The 22,476-nt window shown below is 39.9% G+C and overlaps 1 long non-coding RNA gene across 1 annotated transcript in view; it reads left to right on the plus strand.

Moving 5' to 3' along the window:
- Positions 1 to 21,535, plus strand: part of LOC148005791 (uncharacterized) — a 60,994-nt gene extending 39,459 nt beyond the window's left edge. The window contains exon 5 of the long non-coding RNA XR_015620212.1: positions 18,625 to 21,535. This is a non-coding gene — a long non-coding RNA (uncharacterized LOC148005791). The remainder of the gene's footprint in view (positions 1 to 18,624) is intronic.
- Positions 21,536 to 22,476: the final 941 nt, after the last annotated feature.

Consider the following 22,476-nt stretch of genomic DNA (forward strand, 5'->3'; position numbering starts at 1 on the left):
GCCTAGAGAAGTTGTGAGCATTCTGAGGATGACGGGGCACAGTGAAGACTAACTGTATAGTTACAACAAAGATGGATGGAGACTCAGCAAACAGAAGCAGGGATTCTGAGACTCGATTGCTAGTATTTCAGTTTGGGCCAAAGGAAATGGCTAACTAGAAGGAGTCAACGAGTCCGTGCTTTAGGAAATGCAAGTAACTCAGAGGATGACATAGGACCCAGTGAAGCAGGGCTCTGAGGACACTTGGGTAGGATGTCATATCTAAGCTCCTCCTGGATGAGCATTTTTCCTGTGAGGATGGTTTAGATTTGGCAGCTCCTTCGGCAGACATTCCTGCATGTTATTTCCTGTTCTCCATATTTCAAAGGCAAGTTCTCCCCAAACAATATCTGCAATGACTTTTTGCTTCCCTTGAAAGACATTTCACTACAGCAGAACATACACACAGAGTATGCAAATCCCAGGCTGGCAACCTGATGGGATTCCACTGTGGAATAATCTACATATCCTGTGTCAGGATACAGGAGACATCACTTCCTGTATCCTGGGAGCTCTCTTGTTCATTTCTACTACTTTTTAACCTTTAAAAACATTTCATTTATTTTCTAGAAAAACAGCAAGAGGATGGAGAGTATATGCCCCAATGTTCCCTTAATGCTAACATTTTGAACTAACCATAATCTAATTCTCACAGAAAACACAGGCAGCAATTTGAACTAAGTGACTAAATGGTGGGTGCTCTGAGCAATAACTGTAAGAATAACAGAAGCTAAAACATAATACACAGAATAAAAACATTCTCACTAGTCAGATGCACAATGATAATTGAATATATAAACAGAAAGGGTCAACTCTTTCTTAGAGTAAAATTTCTGTTAATAAATTAGTATGCTGGAAATAGATTAGGCAAACAACACTTAATAATTGTGGAAGAATTGTTGATAGATGTTAAAAGCAGTTATCAAAAGTGTGATTAAAAACAGAATATTTGCATAATCTCAAAGAATTGCACTATAAGATACTTCTTAATTACTGAGGGGAGAAAAATCACAGTAGCTTTCAAAATAGAGAAAATTGGTTAACACCACCATAACCCAGTAATAAAAATTAGCATCACCAGTAATGAGACACACTGAATCTGTGTTTCTCCTGATTGATATACACAAAAGGGCACAGTAGCATTTCTGTAAAATTCTTGCCCAAAATATAAAACCCTGATGTAGTCATCAAAAAACACTGAACAAAATGAAATGGAAGGATATTCTGCCAGTCCTCTTTAAAAATGTCAAGGTTATGAAAGACAAAGAGTGAAGAGATGGCCTAGATTAGAGTAGTCTGAGGACCTATGAAAACTTAGTGTATTGTAGGATCCAGAATTAGATCCTGGGCCATAAAAATGAACAAAAGTGGGGTGACGTGAAATCCAAATAAGGTCATCAGGTCAGTCAATAGTACAGCTGTCTCTCCATAGCCACCGAGGATTAGTCTTAAGACCCTTGCTTTACTAGAGACCCACACATCTGCAAGATGCTCTCAAATAGTTTCATGAAATGGCATAAATACTTTATCCACGATCTACACATCTGAAGTAATCTCTCGATTATATAAAACATGTAATTGAATGTACATGGCACACAAATTGCACTACTGTATAGTTCAATGAATAATAAGAAAAAAGATCTGTATCATACATGTGTATATTTAATATAGATAACATTTCTCTCCCTGCCCAACATAATATATACATCTGAGGTTCATTGAAGTCGCATTACTTGAAGCCTGTGCATATGGAAAGCCATCTCTTGAGTAAATTTTTATAAGATGAAATAACAACAAAAGCTGGTATACAGACACTGTTTCCTTTGTGCAAAGTTTCACCAAATGCTTCTAAACACTGATTCTATTATTTCCATTTCACAGACAGGGAAACTGAGACAGACAGGCTAGGGCTCATTCTGTTAGTCACAAGGTTATTGAGGAGCAGAGGGGATCTGAGCTGAGCTCTGTGACACCCAGGATCCATTATGAACTTTCTGCTTTTTGCATCTCTAGCAGAGTTCCATTAAGGACCATGAAGGGCTCGTGCCTGGGTTCTGTCCTTCCATGCCAATAGACTGAAACAGCATAGCTCACATAGCTTTAGAGCCAAGGCCATCTTTCCTGAGCTTCCTACCCCTTATAAAGCCATCATTTCTCTCCCTTTGAGGTTCTAAAATAAAAACTTTGGACTCTGTCTTCCCACAGATAATATCATTTTCCCCAGAAGCTAAAAGAGAGCCGGCTCATACCAATTGCAGTTTACCGAAAAAGATGATTCTTAACTCCATGGATTTGATTTTTTCCACCATTGAAAGCATCTAAATGGGAGGGACATTGGTGGGAGAAGAGAGCGGGAGGGGAAAAGAGGGGCAGGATCAGGTATTGGGGTAGAGGGGAGTCAGGAAAATAAATGGAAAGATACAGCTGCCAGGGGTGGGATTTGGGGGAACCTCTAGGAAGTCCCAGAGATCTAGGATGAGGGATGATCCCAGAACTCAATGTGGGTGACCTTAGCATATGCCCAACACTGGGTATATGGAACCAGAAGAGATCACCTCCAGTAGCCAGACAGGAACATAAGCGGAGAGATGGGAACACCAACGCACCTATGAAACTTTTGACCCAAATAGCCCCAGTCTAAGAAATTCAATGACAAAAGGGGAACAATGATTAACCAGTGATTGGCCCAACTTGGGATCTACCCCATGGGTGGGCACCAGTCCCTGACATCGTTACTGTTGCTATGTTGTGCTTGCAGGCAGGAGTCTAGCATGCCTGTTCTCTGAAAGGCTCTTCTAGCAGCTGACTGAGACAGATGCAGATACTCACAGCCAAGTGTTGGGTGGAGATGGGGGACCCCTATGGAAAAGTTAGGGGAAGGATTCAATGAACTGAAGGGGATGGTGACCCCATAGGAAGACCAACAGTGTCAACTAATCAGGACCCTTGGGAGCTCCCAGAGACCAAGCCAGCAACCAAAGAGTAAACATGGGATGGTTGGTGGCCCCTGCTACATATGTACCAGAGGACTGCCTTGTCTGGCCTCAGTGGGAGAGGATGCACCTAATCCTGTAGATACTTGGAGCCCTAGGATGGACAAAACCCAGGAGGGGGCACCCTCTAAAAGGTGAATGAGAGGGGGCATGGGGAAAAGAACTCTGAAGGGGGACAGGAGGCGGGCAACATTTGGGATGTAAATAAATAAAATAATTAATGAATTAAAAATAAAGCATGTGAAACTTTTGAAAATGAACAAATGGCAAAGTGCTCTGCTGTTTTTCTTCTCCCACACAGTTGTATTGTTCCCTATTAGCTTTGAGATTGCATCATGCGGATCCCAAGGATGTGACTGAGGATGCAGCAAGGCCCAGTCTTCCCACAGTGACCCAGTGAGGAGAAAGGCTGGCTCTCGCACACAGTTAAGGCTCGTGAGAATACAGCCAGATATTGCTTGCAAGGAGGTCATCAGGTCATTCTTGGGCCTACAGCTCAGGATGCACTTATACTTTTATTTTTTTTAACCCTTTAAAAACTAAAAAAAGATAAGATTTTGTGTGTGCATGTGTGAGTGCATGTACTTTTTTATGCATGTGTGTGTGTGTGTGTGTGTGTGTGTGTGTGTGTGTGTGTATTGCATGCATGTGGCATTACATGTGTGGAGGTCAGAGGACGACTTCATGAAGTCTGTTCTCACCTTCCTTCTTTATGTGGACTCTGAGGAGCAAACTCAGGGTACCAGGTTTGCACAGCAAGTCCCTTTATCTGCTGAGCCATCTCACCAGCGCTCGAAACCTTTGGCATAATTACGAGTTGAAAAACTAGTGTAATGAATTCCCACATGTCCATCATCCAGATTCAACAATTTCGAACATTTGCTCAAATGTGCTTGATGTACACACATATCCATTATGTGCACAGTATACTTTGTTGGCTGAACTATGCACTCCATGTTATAGATATTTGAATGAGGCTGGTTGTTTCAGCACCCGCAGATTATAGCAGACTGTAGAACGACTGGGGTTTTATATACTTTGGAAAGGATTGAGGAGACATTTAGGAATGAGCACCTTTAATTAGGACAGAGTAGAGAGTTAAAATACTGACTAAGGTTTAACGTTCAATTATGGAACCATGTAAAGTGAATTCTTGGGATTTACGCCAGTCTTTGACCCAGTCTCCTCCCCATCCTCCCTTCTTCTCTACCTTAGACTTCAGTTGTATTGGCTTATCTGATTCACCGTGACAGCCCATGTGGTGTGTTTCCACACCATTACCTTTGCTGTTGGATTTGTCTCCCTTTGTCTTTGCCTTTGTTCTCCCATTCCCTACTGTCTTCTTCCTAGCTTCACCTACCCAAATTACATTCTTTACAAAACCTGACCTGATAGCCTTTTCTTCCAAAATCCATCCACCCCTTCCTCAATGAGTGCCTCCCCTTACTGACAATACAGGGATAGTATTTTCAAATTCTGAGATCCCCCTCATTTTATCTGGTGTGCATCACGGCCTTGACCATTTTCCATTGTGTCTCTCGTGGCTACCTGAGTCATGTCCCTTCCTTCTGGATCAGAAGCTTCTGGAAAGTAGCTGTCATGTTGATCTCTTCATTTTTTCCAGGTCCAGTCTCATACTCAAACAATATTTTGTTCTTATTTTGTTAAGTGAGTATCTAAAAACCCTTAAAAATTGCCTACGTCGTTCAAGATCAATCATTACTTTGGCTAACTTTCTCCCTATCTTATTTCCTGATTTCAGTAGCTGAAGAAAGCAAGGCAGTATAGGGATCCTCTGACCATTTCAGTGGGAAACCCTGTTTTGAGAACAGTAGAGGTCCTTGTGATATCACTGTGTGGCCTCACAGAGTGGGTGAGGATACCAATCTGGTACTTTGATGCTTGAAGGACTGGCAGATGGAAAGGATTCTGGCTTCCCTAAACAGGCTACATTCTCAGTGTAACTGGGGGAAAAAGAGCAATGAAATCAATTCAGTCAATACTTCCTTCTATATTTGGAGAAGATCCAGTTTACATGCTTCACGAGGTTAAATGTCCCCTGATCCTGATTACCAAATTCTGATTGGCATATTAATCAGATTATAAAAGTGGGAGAAGGAAGAACCACCAAAGAGACAGCAGCTGCTCTTTTGCTGCTAGATCCATTCAGGATATAAAATTTTTGCTGAGATATTAATTGTAAAATGTTGTTTTTCCTTTCCCCTCTTGCTTTTATTTTTAGCCGGCATTACTCCAGCATCTGTCTTCGTGTGAGAAATGCTTTGGAATGGGGGTGGGAGGCTGGTGAGAGGAATGAAAACAAAGTGGCAGGGAGAGAGGCAAGGTCTCCACCCTCACCAGAGACAAAGGCCCTGGATAGTGCTTGAGTCTCTCCTCTTGACACTCAGATTTTCACATCTTAGAACTTGAGAGACATTCAGGAAAGACTCCGGTTTTATCAGTAGCATAACTATCCAGTGCTTGCCTGACTTTTGTATGCGTATGTTCATTGATGGGAGACCCATTACCTTTGAAAGCAGCTGTAGGGAGGAAATGAACAGGCTGTTTAGCTGGGACACATTGCAGGAAATAAAAAGTCAGGACAGGAGCCAGTTCAAATTCCGAGGAGTAGCAATTCATGGGCTGATGCGGTTCTGTGACACTCATCGGATAGAAAGTCCTTTATCCATCGACAGAGCTCCTATTCCTCATTCCTCTTATGACATATCTATTGCCTCTCCTTGGATTCTTTTCCTCTCAAATTCTCGTATTCAAGTTAAATTTCCCTGCTAGTTTCATCAGTTTCTCCCAAGACAGTTTTGATCATCATCCTCAGCTTGACAGCAATTCTAACCCCATCATCTATGTCTATTCCAGATGTGGGTTTCAGACCTAAATTAAGCACTTTCTCTAACAGGGATAGCAAACCAAAGTGGTGCTGCTGTATTGTGCTGTTGAACATTGTGCCTCCCCTTGCCCCCCGCAGGACAGTGTTAAGGCCTTGCTGACCTAGATTGCTGGTAACCAAACCTCATTACCAAAACAAATTGATTAATTTTCTGAGAGAAATACCCTATAGTATAGGGAACAGGATTTCGGGACTCTAGGCCAAACCACCCATTTATTAAGATGAGAAAGTAGTTTATGACAGGCTACAAAGTTAAATCATGCAAAATAGGATCCACTTGAGAAAAAAACTGGAGAAATTAGAAATAATTTGGGAAAAAAAGAGATATAATTATACTAGGACCCTGGGGTGAATTGCTGGTATCAAGCCTTAAGCATGGTCCAAGTATCTAAATGACAAGGCAAAAACAAACAAGTAAGTCTTTTCATTGTTCTACATTAGAAGAAAACATGTCCCCTTGGTAGGCCCATTTTGTTCTACATAAACTTGTCACCTAATAGACACCTTGATTTCTGCTCCATCTTGCTCCTTCTGAGGCTGAATTCTGTGCTGCTGGCGACATCATGCCTGCCCTATTGGCTGTCGTCCTCTTTTGCTGAGCACAGCCTTGGCATTTAAACACACTCCAAAAATGCTTGACTAGATTTCCACAAGAGATTGGAAGCACTTAATTGTAAGGTCATTTGTCATAAGACATTATAAAATAGATATAAAGGATGAGAACAGGGGCAAAAAAGAAGAGAACATGGAGTCCAGCCACAGAAAGAAGACAAGCTGAGTTACCATGGAAGTCAGAGAACATTTCACTATTCGTGACCCAGGACTTGACATTGAACTTATAGAAGCAGGAGTGAAAGAGGAAGAATTCTCGCACATGATGAGAGCTTGTAGCCTAAACAGAAGAGTATGTCACTCACTCCCAGGAAGCAAAAATGTTTCTAATGGTATTTTGGAGGAAATTTCCCACTCAGAGCCCTACGGGAAAGACACATAGGGTGGTGAGTCATGTTAACAGTCCATTGCAGATGCACTTCCTGTTGTCCCTCATTACATACTGGGATGGCAGCAGAGGGAGCAGAGTGCCATGAAATGTGCACTACATTACACAAATGACAAGCCCCACGAAGACTTAAAGGAGGAGCCATACCCTTGAGACTTGCTTTCAAAAATACTTCTATTTGGCCACTAGGAACTCAATACTGAGTCAAACTTGAGCCTTAGACAAAGGGAAGAAGACCACTAGAAAGGACTAGGGACCGTTATTAGGTAGTTCACAGTGTACTGGGGATTTCTTCCCCAAATTCTCTAGTGTAAGTATACTTGTTTTAACAGCTATTCATAGGCCATCAACCTGAGTTAAGAATTAATGATATTGCCATGAAACTTACAATTTACCCTGATTGATATTCTCTGTTTGGGTTTCTTTTGAGACCAGACTGGTTTATTTAGGAGGCAATTTCAGCTCTAATGAGGGCTTGCGGAATGGGAGATAGAGAAGGAGGAAAACCCAATGTGTTGCTTGTTAACAACTGGCTCGCCTTCCATTTCGAGAATACCTACTTGCCTATTTCCTCTTCAGGAAGTTTTCTTTGATGCTCCAGCCCACTGGGTTTTCTCCTTCCTTCAGTTTGGGCCTCGTGTTGGGCTCTTATTTAGTGCCAGTTACATCATGTAGTGTCTTGGAATTTGTAATAAATACACTGACACTTCTGCTGGACATTGGTTTCCTTGTGGAAATGGACAATACTATTTGAATGTCTTTGGTCCAGCATATAATAAGCCTTCAAAATGTTGTGGATCGCATTAATGTAGACCTCCCATGGTCAAGTGGAGCAATCATGTCTTCAGGAATGCATGGCATCATTTCTGTCTATGTGACTAGACCTGTCCCCATGAAAAGAGTTCTTTGATAAAGGGTCAGCAGGAACATGTCTCTTCTTTTGTAAGTAATACCACCAGAAGTGATTTTAGATTTTTGTTGCTATAGAAACCTCAGAAAGTACATTAACGTCAATGCAAAGGCATCTTATTCCTTAAAATTTTCATGTTTGAATGATTTAAATGTAGGTCCCAGCTGGGTGATTAAATGTGTTTCAGACAGGCAAGCAATATATTGTAGTGGTTAAATATGCAGGCTTTAGATGCCTGGGTTCAACTGCTGGTTCTATCACAAAAGCATGTGTGACTCTGAATGATTCAGAGGAAGAAATCAAGACATAGAGATGTTTATATTTCCCAAGAATGCATAGGCCCACCACTTACAGCCTCTCACCTCGCTGATATTAACCTCAGAAGCTTGAAATATGTTACGCTATTCGCATAGTGAGAAAATCAGGATATGAACAAGGGAAAAGAAAGAAAGGAGCACCTCTCGTCTCCCTCTCTGTCTTCTTCCTTACCGTCATCTCTCATTCTTTTCCTTCCTTCTCCCGGCTTTCCTTGTTCTCTGGGAGAAAAGTTCAATCCCATCCTCATTGGAAAAGGGTTACATCTACTCCCTGAGTGAATCGAGAAGCAGTATGTTTGTACTATGGGCGATAATGTCTTATATCACTGTCCTCCACGAGCACTGCAGTATCTTTTAAATGGAAAAGTTTTGCTTTAGTAAAAATAATTTATTGGGTAGCTACTGTATGTCCAAAATAATGCCTAATTGTTCCTAATCTACACCATTTATCCTTAACATTAACATAATATTGACATACATTCATTAACATTAATCATTAACATAGCCCTAGAATATGTATTATATTGTTCTAGTTTGTTTCTGACTCAGCCCATGACATTGATGCAAGAGTAATGAGTAGTCAGGGAAGTAAATCATAAAGTCATAATATCAAGGATGGGAACCCTGGGGTACCTGCAGATCAGTCTTGTTGAGGACAGGCCTGGGAGCTGGTATGGCATAAGTACCTCAGAGTCACCCGAAGAGGTAGCAAAAGAACTATGCTACATACAAGTTATCATTATGCATTAGCTTAAAGAAATATTATGTCACATGTTAATTTTCACATACTTGTGAGGACTTGTAGATAAATTCTTAGGTAAAAATGTGTCATTTTGGAGGGTGCAAAAGAACATAAGCTGCTATAAATTATCTGTATCCCAAGGATGGGGAATTAGAGGTCTGCAAAAGTGAACTGAAAAGCTACAGATGCTGGATATATAAAATGTTATATGCATTATCACAATTTGGGATCTTTGGACTCCCAGATCTAAACTTTTCCAGCTGCTTGCATCACTCTGCCTTCCAATATTGAGCTGCAGAGTAACTGCTGTGTCCATGTGAATTGAAACTCACATAAGGACTCTAAGTGGTGTGAGGGAATGCCCTTTTGAGGATGCTAGGATGTGTGCAAGAGTATGATTACTCAGTATGATTATAGCCTTACATCTTCCTCTCGAGTTTAATTGTATCTACTGCCCCAACAGAACAATCATTTGAAGCACTAGCTCACAGTGCCTTAGGATGCAACAATATTTGGAAATGAAGTCATAGACAGATGCAGTCCCATTGGTATGAGGTCATAATGGAGCAGGATAGCCTCCAATTCTATATGACTACATTTTTTTGAAGATAGCCTCAGAAAAGCAGAGGAGTGAGGGAAAACCAGAAATTCCTGCTATGTAGCTACAAGTTGAAGAATTCCAGAGGCTGCTAGACATGCACCCTAAACAGGGAGGACAAGAATGGGATTAAAGGGTGGTTGGGCTTTCTTACGGATGCCTTGATTTTCAGCCACCTAGCCTTCAGAGCTCTGAGCTCATCAACTTATATAGTCTTAAGCTGCACAGTTTATCACATTTTGTTATACAGTCCTGGAAACCCAGTACACATTCATCTTTGCTTTCCCCCTCCTTAATAAAACTTTTACAAACATTAACGAATGTATAAGAAAAGGGTTCCACAGCAGCTTTCAGAATTCTCTGAGTTATATCTTCCATGACTCTGAGAGAGTGACGTGGGTCCCTTGTGAGATCAATGCTTTCTAACAGAATATAAAGCCATGAGGTTTGAATAAAAATTATTTCCATGTTTAGTATTTCCTAGGTTTACCCCTGATTAATGTACCTAATATCGCTTTCAACCAGGATAAATTATACTCTTTTTTCAAAAGCTGGAAAAATGACAGATTGAGGGAAGCTCTAGGACACTGCCCATTTCTGGTAACTGATGCAGCCTCCTACAAGGCTTTCCCGTCTGACACTCCAGGACTCTAGGAGCTGGTTTTTCTGCTCATTTCGTACTTCCATGATCTAAACAAAAGGCTTGGAGGCAAAGAAGATGCTGAAAGGTTTATTTTTATGAACGATGATTCATGGGTGTAGACAGAGGGAGAACTGGATGCAAACTGCAGTGGGGAGAGCTGAGATCTGGCACCCCAGGTTGAGTCAAGGGTGCCCAGAGGCAGTGGGTAAGGCTGTTTCTCTGTGGATGACGCAAGCTATAGACATGCCCGGAGGAATAGACACTTCTGGTTCTGTTATTTTTAAGATAAACTTCCCCCTTCATTGTGTTTTCTAGCCCCACCTTTTTGTATACTATGATGGAAAATAACTTCAAGCTCTAACAAGTCTTCTCTGAGGGCTGTTCCTCTGGTGTGACCTATTCATTAGCAAAAGCATCCCACCCCAGGACTACAAACCAGGGAGAAAATGTGTTCTTTTCAGATACCATGAGACAACACAGGAGGTACAGTATTAAGACTAGATATGGGGGATAGGGTGGTCTGTCTCTGAATAAAAAAGTGTTTGTGGCTTATTTGCTATGTCATTTTTTTTCTAACAGTAATGTAGGCATGAAAACTAGCCATGTCATATGCGATGGTTACTTTGTCAACTTGACATAACCTAGAGTCACCCAGGAGGAGGTGTAGGAAGGACACAGCCTGAAAGTTAGTGTCTGTGGTGGCTTGATCGCCCATAGGCCCATACGGAATGGCACTATTAGGAGGTGTGGAGGATGTATGTCTCTGGGAGCAGGCTTTGCGATTTCAGATGGTCGAGTCAGGCCCAGTGCCACTCTTTCTTCATGCTAACTGCTCATTCTCATGTAGAACTTTCCCCTCCTTCCCCAGAACCACGGTCGTGTACTTCCACACTTCCTGCCATGACAACAATGGTCTAGACCATAAGGCAGCCCCAATGAAATGCTTTCTTTATAAGAGTTGCCACACTCATGGTCTTTTCACAGTAATAGAAACCCTCACTAAGACAACATCAGTCCTGATTTGGGACCCTGTAGAAAGCTAGTTCACTATTAGACATGTATTTATTTTCTCTCTGCTCTTGATTATGTGTGTGACTAGCTACTTGTAGTATCTGACTTTACTGCTCTGAGATGATGCACGGAAACCTGGGCGTATAAGGTGAAGAAGCCTTTCTCCTCTCAGACGCACTTTGGCTGGGCATTTTATGGCAACAGAAAGGAAAGTAGAACATCTTAGCAGCTGGGTGCTGGTACGAAGTGAGTCTGTGCTAGATACTATAGAGGACTGACTTCATGAACATGACACCTGTGCCACAAGCAGTCCTTGTCCCCCTAGCTTTGTCGTCTATGGCAGTGTCTGCAAATCTATTGATACATGTATCTGCGTCATCTATATTATCGCAGTGTCTGAGCCTGAGCAAGTGTTCTTTATTCGTGAATTTATGAAGATGAGGGGAGATGTTCAGTAGACAGAATTTGCATTTCTAAGTGATGTTAATCTAGTTGTTGTTATATATGGTCTGGGGATAATGGCTAGTCTCTCCTTATTATGATGGTAAGAACCCTCTTGGACATAGGATGCTTTTGTGCCACTTTTTCCTAGTTCTTGTGATGAGTGTTTCTCAGATTCGTTGGGCATCTGATAACCAGTGGGAAATTCCACGGAAGTGCAAACCCGATGTAAGTACCTGAAGTGGCGTCCGAGGTTCTCTGTTTCTGATGAGCTTCCTGGTGATGCTGATGCTGGATTCAGTACTGTTTAAGAAGGAAGACAACAGATTTCCTTTCTGCCTTGTCGGCTTGTTCTACTGCATTTGTAGACTATCCTGCAGGGCTGGGGATTAGAACCAGAGCTGTGAGAATGTTAAGCAAATTATTTCCCACTTAGCTACACTTCCTCGTGTTAGCAAACCTAACTTCACAGACATGTTATGCTTTGTCAGTTCAGATGCCATTACTTTTGTGACTCCGATGGCCCTAATTCATAGCATCTGCATATCTTGACTCTTGGTTCATTCCTCACTCATTTAAGATCTCAAGGTAACGCTGGATTACTCACAGCAGGTGCCTTATGTCAAGTTCTGAAAGCAAGACTATTCAGGTTGTGTTATCAAAGAGGTTTCTTGCATTGTACCTTTTCCATAGTCTTGTTCACTCTTTCCTTTTCCCAGATCTTTTCCAGCCTCAAATTCTCATCTCTTATCCTAAGCAACTAGGACTTTTCCCAGCTCTCATAAGAGGTATCCATTTTAGTTAGGGATGGCTCCTCCATTTGGCATAACCCACCCTTCTTGCTTGGAGAGATGGTTCAATGATGAATAGTCCTGGCTGCTCTTAGAGCATGGGGCTAAATTCCTAGCATCCATAAAAGCACTCATAACATCTGTAACTCCAGTCCAGGGGTACCTGACACCCTCTTCTGGCTTTCTCAGGCATTGCATGCATGCAGTGCACAGACAGGCAAATCACTTATATACATAAAATAATGAATAAATTAGACAATACTAAAAAAATCTAAACATATTTAAGAACAACACTAACCACATCTTTTTCATAAATGGAAAATCCCAGAAGAGATCCATGAGAGAGAAAACCAAAAAAATCAATGAAAAGAAACAACAAAATTTTAATGCACAAAAAGCATCTTGCCACTCATACCATAGAGGGTGGAACCACTTTTACCACTACAGCAGTTCCAGTTCAGTTGTGGTAGAGAAACTGAAGTTGCTAGGCAGATTCTCAATAAAGATTTCACAGTTTTTAATCCTTCTGAATGAAATTGCGTAAGTTCAATCTATACAGTAAAGATTTCTTCTTGCTATTTCTATTCCTCCAATGATTTCTGTTCCTGTTGGCTATTTCAAAAATCCATGAAAACGCTAGAGGCTAAATATACTTTCAGGAAAACTTGCTTTGTAAAATATATTTCACAAAATGCCTCCTCTGTCTTCCAACTGTCATGGTGGAAAGGTCCCTATCATTTCCCTGGGCTTCTTCAGAGACAAAAGTGTTTCAAGGATGAGCATTGTCTAATATTTAAAAGAAATTACATTTGTTAAAAGTCAGCCCAAGGATAATGATAAACATTTTTAAAAAGTCATTTACTCTGTGATTACTTCATGAGTTTCTCTACCAAATATGTTTTCATCCACACTCTCTATCTCAATCCATATCTATCAACTAGGCACACAACTAGGTGCTTGCTCTCTAGTCCAGTTTTGTGCTTAACCGATTCTTATCCTCTCACATGTGGATCACATAAGTCAAGGAAGGAAATCATTTTGATGTTCGACATGTTTACTGAGAGTCATGGCTTTCCTTCTTTGACCTACACTCTGGTTGGCTGGTGTGCGAGCTTGTTTACTCTGGGTAAAACACAATTTCCAATTTGGTAGTGGTCTGGCTTAACACATCTCATAAAAAGACTGAGAAAGATCCCTGGACATCAAAGAGTTTCCATGTGCAGATGTCTTGGGGAATGTAAAGGAATCTGCAACATATGGATTAAATTCCGGTTGTAATGCACACAGTCCTCTTAAAAAGCTATTTGAGATAAGCCATACTTTGGGTTTTCTCAGACTCCCCTTTCCCCACTTCTTCTGTCTGTGGTTCTATTCCACATTTGGGTAATTTCTAGAATGTCCCCAATCCAAACAATGCCTGATATCCCTCCAATCATCCCAGAAATATTTCAGAGACTACTATTTTATTTTAATTACTTTAAACCTTGTGATGGACAGGTCTAATATCCCAAATATGGTCTCCAGTGGTGATATTTTTTGGAACATTATATCTTAAACACACCTTTTTTATGAGTTACTGGCAAGAAGAGTAGACTGTCAGTCAATGTGGTTGACCATAAATTCTTTCCTGGGACTTCTTATTGAATTCTTGGTTAATAGCCTCCTGATCTTCTCCTGACCTCTCTGTCTGCTCCTTTTCAGGCTCTTCTCTTTGGGGAGCTCCAGATGGAGTGGAGTTGAGCTTGGTGCAGGGTACCACATAGTGTCTAGCATGTCAGTGGGACATTTCAGGGTTCTGTCCTTAAAATCAATTGTCTCTATATCCTGATCTCTCTAGGGAGTTAACATTTTTGCTGTCTCTACTGTACCCATTGTCTAACCATTTTCCCACTTCCTAGATCACAACGTCATTATGTGCAGACAGACCAATGAGCTGTCTCCCCATCATTCAATTAAAAGCTGTGGAATTCACAATATTTATCCCAGACTTGAGGTTAGCTGATCTTTGTTTTTGCTTTTTCTTTTCCTCCCTATTATCTAGACATTTAAGCTTTATCTCTGTTCCTTCTGTTAAGTTTCTGAACAGAATCCCCACTTTTATTAACAATTTTGAAGTAGTATTTTTTGTTGTTAAGACAATATTCTTTTAAGCTTTTTTCCTTTCTATTTTTCATTGTTGCAAGATTATAGAGTCTAAAACCTTGCTATGCATATTGTTTCTGTGCTCATAAACTTTATCCTTTGAAAATTGTTTACCTTTATGTATTTATTTTATTTTTATGTAACTTATGAGTGCTATAAGTCTAAATGAGGTAAGTCATGCACTTATTAGATCCAGTCCTAATATCTTATATTATGTTAGAAACATTATCTTATATAATGAACTCAGTTCATCAAATTTCTCCCTTCTTTTCCTCCTTCCCTTTTCCTTCTTTTAGACAGGAAAGCCATTTTTTGGTATTGTTCAGAAATATGGTTTTTATTTAAAATTCTTTTATCTGTAGCACTGATCATACAGATCAATATTATACAGAATATGATGTACAGATGTGATATTACTGATACTTACTAAAACATTTGCATTGCTTTTTTTGAAAGAATCTAAATCACAATGAATTAGCATTGATGAACAAGCCACAGCTAATGATGCCATAGGCATTTTTTGACTTTGATGATTTTAATAGTCAGTGATTCCATATGACTGGTTTGAACCTCTACGTGTTCTCAGAGACTAATGTTTGCTGAGTGTTTGCAAATGCACTGCTTTGTAACATGAACAAACCTACTTGGAGAGCCTTACTGGAGGAGAAGAAAACTGAACTTAATGTAGAAAAGACATTTAGGCTCTGTTAGCTTTGGTGGTGGTAGTAGCTGTGGGTGGGGGTAGAGTTCCAGGGAAAGGAAATCTCTTGGATTTAGATAGGGAAATCTAAAGATTGTTTTGACTAGGGAGGCAATTAAGCATGGCGATTTCAGAATTTCTATGCAGAAGAACTCTGGAGGCAGCATTCTTATTGCAAAAAAAAGGAACCAGAGAACTTCCATTGAGGCTGAAGTCATATGACAGCTTGATGTAAGACTGATAAGCTATCCGTTGCCCTTATTACAAACAAGAATGCATAGTTCCTGGATGTAACTGGAGAGGGTGGAATAATCTCATCCGAGCCATCTCCATGACAACACCATCACGATAGACTAGAAAATAGATGAGATGAGCTGTGAAGGAGACAGAGCAGAAGCAGGTGAAATCAGGGAGTAGGAGGCTCATAAAATGTTAGGGGTGCTTTGCACGCTCTCAAGTGGTGGACCAGATGCCTTGGGATGAGGGCTATGGGAAGAGTGTGGAGTGCACAGGGAAATGAAAGGAATCAAAGTAGAGGGGCAAATGAGAAGCAGTAGGTAGATTCAAAGAATGTGAATTAAGTTAATTCTTTAGTACATTTTTCTTGATCTGTGAGAAAACCATTTATGAAGTAAATCTACTAGGCTATAATAATGTGTAACATACCCTGGGGTATTTCTGTATGTCAAATACTAATTTGTCCTCTTTCCATTGATTAATGTACTCATTCTTTATGGCAACCCTTAAGGGTCCATGGTTAGACTCTTTTTTGTAGGGTTAGAAACACTGGGATACAGTCAAAGATATGTAATTTGTTTACACAGGTACAAGGAATAGAACCAGGCTTCAGTTCTAATTGGCCTGGTCACTGAGCTGGTCTTCTTAGTCACTATGCTATGACAGCAATGTCTTTATGATTTTAATAAAGTATTCAGATGATGAATAAAGTGTTATATCCAGTGTCTTGCATGCATTTGATTCACATCCATTGAATCATCAATTTAAAAAAATCTGTGATAATTTTATTTATTGAGCATATACTGTATACCAGACACTAAGTAAAGTGTTTTATATAAATTATGTAGTTCTAATGACAGTCCTCTTAGATATTCACACACTTGCATGGAGTTTATATAATCCATTAGCATTATACAAGAGGTTATGGCATGTCTTTAAAGCTAGATAAAACCCATGTAAAGTACAATATGTCATTCTTCTTTTGAGTTTAAAAGACAGGCTTCAGTTGTATCAGCCCTGAAACCAGTACTTGAATCCATGTCTTCTGGCTTACCACAGCACGCTGCCTTTCTGAGTTCTTTACCTGTGATAATATCTCACTTACTTGCAAGAGTTAAAATAACCAGCCCTTTTACACAGAGGGAGGCTTTGAGTTTGTCCTTGAAGGCTGGAAACACAGATGTTTAGAGAGAACATTCCAGGTAATAGAAATGACTGTCAGAAAAGAAAAGAAGGCTGGAAAGTGTGAGATATTTGTGATGATTAGCAGCTCAGGTGTGTGACAAGTACTTAGAAAACTGTAAAGGCAGTATGTAAACATTAGTAGTTATTACTGAGTTCATGATTATTTTTATTGGAGCGTGCCAATTTGCATTCTTGACACATGTTGTATTTTCTTTGGATGAAAGGAGAAATCCTAAATCATTAAAGCAAACTCGAACACAGATTAGACACACATATAGCTTGGCAGACTGGACCCCTGCCATTCCTATTTTTATATGTTGAAATCTCTAACTGTCTAATCGTGGTGGTACAGAGTTCACTCCCTCAGCAGCCAAGATTGATTTTTCCTTTGAGTAGACATGCTTCACGGAAGTACCCTTTCCCGTTACGTTTTGAAAGTCATCAGACATGCTGTTATAAATGATCACAGAAGATTACTGGAGATGCTGCAAAATAATAGTGAACCAAGTAGCATCTGTAATTTCCAAGGATGGCTCGCAATCATCACTCAAAATGAACCCTATCTGAGTGCAGAGCTGAACTTTCTCGTTTCCTCCCTCCCTCTCCCCTTTACTACTTTATAACATAGCTGAAATGGATACCGCACCTCATGAATTTTTATGCAAAATATTCAGTTGCAAGTCACTGCGGTGCGGACAAGCTCTCCTTGTGAAGCTGCGAGTTAGCCTGCTTTATTCAATGGCTTGCAGCCCAGATAGAAAGTCTTCATATCAATCGGCTAAACCAAGCATCTAAGTTCATGATGGCTGCTAACCCTGAATGGGTTCTGGTATAGACTTGCATAGGTTAAGAGAAAAACGACCCCATATTTGTTGGCAGAATAGCTCTTCGCACAAGCTGTCTGCTTAAGACATCCCAAGCTCTCACAAGGCCTGTAAAAAATGAAGTCCTTCAAGTTGTCACCTGTGGAGCCACCATTTCTATTGGTTCAGATGTAATTGCCTCCCTAATCCTATCAGTTTTGTTTCTTTAATTTATGTATTCTCTGCCATGGCCCAATCAGAACCTCCTCTCCTCAATCAAACCAAAACAGGCGCTTTTGATTTGATCTTTCTGTTGTCTCACCGCATGGCCCTTCCATCCATAGACTCCTCTCCTTCTACAGTGATATTTACATATTCCAGAACTTAATGGGTTGGGTAGTACCTTTGGTATATGCTTGCATGCTTTATAAGACAAGACATCCAAACATCCTGGTGTGACACTGATGCCACCCTTCATCTCCAAACCTTCCAGTTACTGGGACTGCTACTCCCAAGCATGGGATGTCTAATTGTCTTCCCCCTAATTTCAAACACACACACACACACACACACACACACACACACACACACACACACACACACCACATCACATGTAGGAGTATGATGTTTCCTTTTTATGTGCTCCTGCAGCTAAAGGAAAAAAATTTTTTAAAGAATTAACCCAGTAAAAATGACTGAGGGTCTAATATGCAACACACAGTATGTTTTATACTTGAGACCAAGATAGAAAATATGTTACACTCTAGTCAGGAGATTTGGATGGTGAATATAGGAAAATATCATCATAAGTCAGTGAGATAATCAAGATTATGTTTTTTAAAAGAAGCTTCAATAAAGACCACAGAGAGGAGTGAGATCTTTTGAGACTCATATCTGACACTTTCCACTTTTCATAAGCCCTCTTGTCCTTTGTCAGTGTCACCAGGTTTTGTCATCTGTTTTCTCTATAGTATTTATCTAAGCTTGTCTCCCATATCGTGCTTTTTTTTTTTGTATTTTGCCTCCCTCACCACAATTCAACTTTTATAAGAGACACTTTAATTACCTCTTACTCTCTGGTTTGGCAAAAGTTGGCTACATAAATGTGGTTAGTGAAGGCTTCCTGAGCCCATCTCCCCAACCTTCTTTGTTTTTTTCTCTTAGGTTAACCAAGACTGTCTGTCCACCATTTGTCTAACTGTAACCAGCAAGCTATTGCACCTGTGACATGATCCATGGGAAACACAGACTTTATTTCATTCTGAGGACTTTCGTGACCATCTAGTATGATAATTTTTCATTTATATTTTTCATTATCTGTACTATAAAAGTCCATCTCCATGCTAGATGTACGCAAAGAAAGATAATAAATGAAGTCCATTCACTAATTTATCTTACTATATTAAGCAGATGCCCACTGTACATTGACATAAATGCTTTTAACTGTGGTAAACAAACTCAAGATATGCCATTTAGTGGGTGGCATGAGTGTCTGTCATTACATTGCAGACGATGTTGTTTCTAATCACATTTAGGCTGGATCTTTTTTGTTCCCTTAAATTGCCTCAAAAATTCAAATAAAAGTTAGTAATTATTTAGGAATAATTGCTTTATGTACAATGCTCATTATGGAAATACAGACCAGAATGACAGGCTCCATGACGGTGAGAAACTGGGAGTTGATGAGACTCAGCCCAAAATGAATTTGTTGCACTTTGCAAGGAAATATCAAAATTCTGGAAGGAAGAAAGTAAGACAAACATGTCAGCCATCATCAATCACATATATTGTGTCATGATATTTAGATCTGAGATTCCTTTCTGCCTAGATAATCTGGGAATCCAGCTAAATAACACAGCTCTCCAAGATAAGCAAGTAACAATTCACGATGGAGAATGTTTCCTTTCTTTTTTTTTTTCTTAACAAAAATGTAGTCATCAAATGATTAATATCCAATGTCCTACACAAGCTTTTTTAGATTAATTTTTTATGTTATCACACAAAGTAATGAGTTCCATTATGACATTTTCATTCATATGCTACACAGTAATTTTTTGTAGGTACAATTCATCCAAGAAATTTCATTTGTTGAGCCAGGAGTGGCCGCACATTTGCATATTCAGGGAGAAGGGATGGCTTAGTGGGTAAAGGTGTTTGCCATCAGGCTGGTCAACCTGAATTCAGTCTATGGAACCCATGTGCTTAAAGGAGAACCCCATCCTTCAATGTTGTCTTCTGACTTACAAATGCACACACACACCAAATAACTTATATGTAAACAAAATTATGAAAGGTGCTGATATGCACATCATTTAACAATCAACTTTGTGTGGCGAGCTCTCTTATTAACCACATTTTACCAATATTTATGTCTGAAGCCTAAGAAGTTAAGGGCACATTACATTCAACACGTGAATGGAAGGCTGGTAATTGCAGTGAGGAAGCCCTGCCTTTCCTCTGATAAACTCAGCAAGATGCCAACTGGATCATCTTCCTGGTATGAACCTTCATAAACACTGTGATCACATCATTAAAGGTTTAGCAGCAGAACTGTATGGCTGCTGGATTGAGCCTTCAGGTGGTGAGTTTGGACCTGTGGTTCAATAACTAGAGAAGGCATTAGGAAGTTGGAAAATCTTCCCAACTATTCTAAGGGCTCTGGCAGAGGTCAGGTTGTGGGTGATGAGGCTCATGTACTTGGTCGAAAAGAGAGTTTATATTTTAGAAGCTAGAGGAGAAGGTGATGGGTATAACTTTCCATATAAAGTCTTCGATGCCCTCCAACTCTTTCCCCTTTGATGATAACTGCCTGGAGCCCTCCTTTCACAGACAGAGAGATCATAGAGGACTCAAAGACAAAGCAGTGGTTCCTCTAGGTTCAGCTGGTGGTTGTTTCTAAGAGTGAACTAGTTTTTTTCCTGGCCAAAACCATTGGGTGGATTTCCATAGCTTTTCGGAGGAAGAAATTCAAAGGGCACTTCCTAGGTTTGTCTCTCAGATATAAGGGAAAGTGACTCAAAGATATGTTTTAAAAAGTAAATGTTCAAAGGAGAGAGAAAAGGAGTCTTGATTACATTTTCAATATTTTCTCCCTCTTTAATTTTAATACTGTAGGTGAACTTTATGATGAATGCCCTGAATTTATAGGTCCTCTAAGTGACTTCCTAATGAGAAAACTGCCTGTATGAATTTGTGCAGCTCATTGTCAATGCAGATCAATAAATCCTACACCAGTTTATGTTTTTGTAAATGCAATCTGTTGAAGGTACAGGGAAACCACATGGATTGCATTGCTTATCTCAATTTTGAAAGACAAAGTGGATTCTGTATCATCACGACTGACAGGACTCTCACTGCTGCCTTCACCTGCCCTCTCTCATCAACCCCACTCCTGGCTTTCTGTTGTGAGTACCCTGGCTACAATCACACAGCGGGACTTGCAGCAGATACTCGAGAGGAGGTACACTGGTGAATTCAAAGAGACCTGATACTACCTGGACAGCAGACCGCAGACAGTTCAGTGGACTGCAGTAGCTTTTCATGAACTTCTTACATACTCAGGAGTAACTCAGGAGGGCACTGACCTCAGGGACTGTGGGCTCCAGCCTCAGATTTTGGTTTGTTTGATTCTCAGAGAGAACCAATCTTTGCTAGAAATACATTGGTTGTACTTGGTTTACATATTAATACTCATAGAATAGATTATTATATGAATATTAGAATTTTCCTATCCAATTTAAAATTCCAGCTATGTTAATTGGACCTTAGGAACATGCCTTAATCACATCAAGGCTCTATTTCTTCCTCTATAAAATAATAATATAATAGTGTGCCTGCCTTTCTAGGGTTAATTAAGTTGTAAAGTGATTATCGATAACACACAGTGCTTGTTGACATCAGTTGCTCAGCACGTCACATAAGTATGGATGTTTGTATATGATGTGACTTTGTCTTTAAAATAATTTTAATTTTTCTCTTTATTTGAATTGCTGAATTTAATATAGAATACCTACTTATGGCAGTTGATTAATAAACGTTAACTGAATTAGTAAAAACAATAAATCATGGCATAATAATTCCATGATTTTTTTTTGTACCAACTCAACTTCTAAATTAATTTTCTCTTCTGGGCTTTCACCTTGGCTGTGACATGAGCATAACATGTCTTTGGAAGATGCATTATTTTCTGTTCTAGTGGCTAAGGAGCCAGCACATGATGTCTTGAAGCTTTGGGGTCTCTTCTCCACCTACCTTTTTAAAAAAATTTTTGCTCTGGTTTGTTAGAATGACCAACAACCACTATCAGCATTCAGACTTCAGCCTTTGTACATTCTTCTTCCTGTTGTTTTCCTGTTCTTGTCTTTCTCTTTAAAGGTATGTTTTAGTACGTATGTGCACAAATGTTCTGTGCATGTATGTCTGTTTGCCACATGCTTCCAGTGCCTGAAGAGGCCAAGAGAACATTGAATCTCCTAGGACCAGTATTGTTGATGATGGTCAGTTGGCATGTGGGTGCTGGAAGCTGTGCCTCAAGCACTGAGTCATTTTCCAGCCTTATCTTCTGTATTTTCTATGAGGCCATCAGACTCAAAGGTTAGTATTGAATATGGATAAGCTGGGAGTTAAGATGCATGACCAAGAGTTATAAAAACCTAACCTAATCCTGGTCTACCATTGAATGGGTATGTGAATATGGACAAATCATCTGTTCTTCTTTGGCTTGCTTTCTAAGCAAGGATAGTGGTTATTTTCCTGTTTATCACTCAGAGATGATGAGGTCTCAATAAGCTTGAGTTCCTGTCAAAGGTGAAATATACACATTTATAACCAACTTGCTATGGTTTATAGGTCATACCTTAGAGTACAAGGCATATAATAATTCAAACACACTCAATAAAGGAGATGAGCAAACTACTTTGAGAAGGGGAAGAAAGTAACTTCTCAGACCACCCACAGTTGATTCCAGGAAAATTAGGAAGGTCATGTCTTGGCAGAATCGTACACTCTGGGAAGTAA

The sequence above is a fragment of the Rattus norvegicus genome, chromosome 5, assembly GCF_021556685.1.
Source record: "Rattus norvegicus strain SHRSP/BbbUtx chromosome 5, alternate assembly SHRSP_T2T, whole genome shotgun sequence".
NCBI classification, from domain to species: Eukaryota; Metazoa; Chordata; class Mammalia; order Rodentia; family Muridae; genus Rattus; species Rattus norvegicus.